This window comes from Myotis davidii, unplaced genomic scaffold (genome assembly GCF_000327345.1).
Source record: "Myotis davidii unplaced genomic scaffold, ASM32734v1 scaffold743, whole genome shotgun sequence".
NCBI lineage: Eukaryota > Metazoa > Chordata > Mammalia > Chiroptera > Vespertilionidae > Myotis > Myotis davidii.
In genome coordinates this window covers 1,536,093-1,538,050 of record NW_006296221.1, presented here as the reverse complement: position 1 = coordinate 1,538,050, position 1,958 = coordinate 1,536,093, and positions in this window count along the sequence as shown.

Genomic DNA, 1,958 nt, shown 5'->3' with positions numbered 1-1,958 from the left:
TTTCCCTTCCTTTCTCTCTAAGAATCAACTAAAAATATTTAAAATAATTTATTTGGCTTTTCTAATTCTTTGTTGGAAGATTGGTCTACTACAGTCTAGTCCATTTATTCAGAAATGGAAGTCATGTCTGGTAGTCTATTGTTTACTTTTCTTGGTTCTCTACTGTTCTTTTCTAGTTACTCTCCCTTTTTAAATAAAGAATTTTCTTTGTATTTTGGGATTTAATCTTATTGCCTTTGATTCCAAGTGAGTTTGGACTAGATTACAACTTCAACCCAAACTTACACAACTTGACTCTCCTCTGGACTGGTTATACATCAGTCAGATATATTCTCTGACATCAAGCAAAATAAGCCTTAACTTCCTTATCTGTAAAATGGGGACATGACCTTTCCCTCATAGGGCTGTTTAAAGCTTAGCTAGATGGTGTGTATCAGGATGAGCAGCATAAGGTTCATACCTAGTGAAGTGCTAAGTAAGTCACTCATTATTAGGAAGAGATAAGGAAGGACTAAGACAAAGGGGAATTTGTAGAGGGCCATTGGAATTCAAGGCAGTTGCCTCCTCTCCCTCAGGACACCAGATAAAGCTCTAGGTCACAGGGCTGCAGAAGATGCCCCTGCTTCCAGCTCTTGCTGGCTTATTTGGATTCTGGCTCCCATCTCATTTTTGGTTCCTGGGTATCTTCCTTACTTTCTTTCCATCTCAGTCATGCATTTTGAAATACTTTAAAATTTTTATCTATTATTTTAAAGTTTTCTTTTTTAATAGCCAGAGAATGCTTCAGGATATCCAGTTCATTTGTTAATTCTTCAAACATCTATTCATGTTTGCTAAGTGCCAGGTACCCTGCTGGTGGCAAGGAGCTGGCTAGAACATAGATTAATCTTCTCTTTGCATCCATAAGGATAGACTACCTTCTTTTAGGAGGAATTTATAGCTTAAAGCAAAAAGAATGGAGGGCAACAGGGTGGGGAATTGAAGAACTTACAGTTTTAAAAACTCACATGGATTTTATCTTGGTGAAATTTCAAAATTCCAAAGAGTAGGAGAGAATTTTTAAAGCTTCAAGGGTGAAATGCTACCTTCCTATAGGTAAGCAAGTATCAGATTGGCACCAGGCTTTTTCATGGCAACTTCAATGGCTAGAAGACAACAATGAAATATTCCAAGGTTCTGAGCACTTGTCACTAAGCCTCCTCGAGAGAGAGCGGAGTGAGGGGTTTACTAACCCAGCTGTGCGAGATTGGAGGGCTCACCTGTCTGTGCCTTTAAAATTGAAATAATAATAGCTACTCATAGGGTTGTTGTAGAGGTTAAATGAATTGATACATGTAAGCTCTTTGGGTAGTGCCTGGCATAGAATGACAGCTCAGTAATGTAATCCATTATTATGACTACTGTGCAATCAAATATCCTATATAATAAAAGGGTAATATGCATATTGACCCTAAAGGAGGAACGACCAGTTGCTATGATGTGCACTGACCACCAGGGGGCAGATGTTCTGCTCAGCCACAAGCTGGGCTGATGACTGTGTGGGCAGCGGTGGTGGTGGGAGCCTCTCCCGCCTCCTCGGCAGTGTTAAGGATGTCCACCTGCCGGCTTAAGCCCGCTTCCCATAGGAGGACATCCCCTGAGGGCTCCTGGACTGAGAGAGGGCACGGGCCAGGCTGAGGGACCTCCCTCTAATTTATATTATAAAATACAAAGAAATTTTAATATTGCAATATAAATAACTAGAAATAGGAGGTCTTGTATTTTCCTTAACACTCATGGGTTATCTTGTGAACCCTGGGGTTCTTCAGTCTTCACCCCCACTTTGGAGACTGCTGGCTGGGCAGTGACAGGAGCATGCCATGTCCCTCAGTATTCTGACACTGAGGTACCTTGTAAGGCCTGGAGGACTTTGGTGGGTCTCGCCATACCTGGGTTACGTGCACTCTCATTTCTACGCA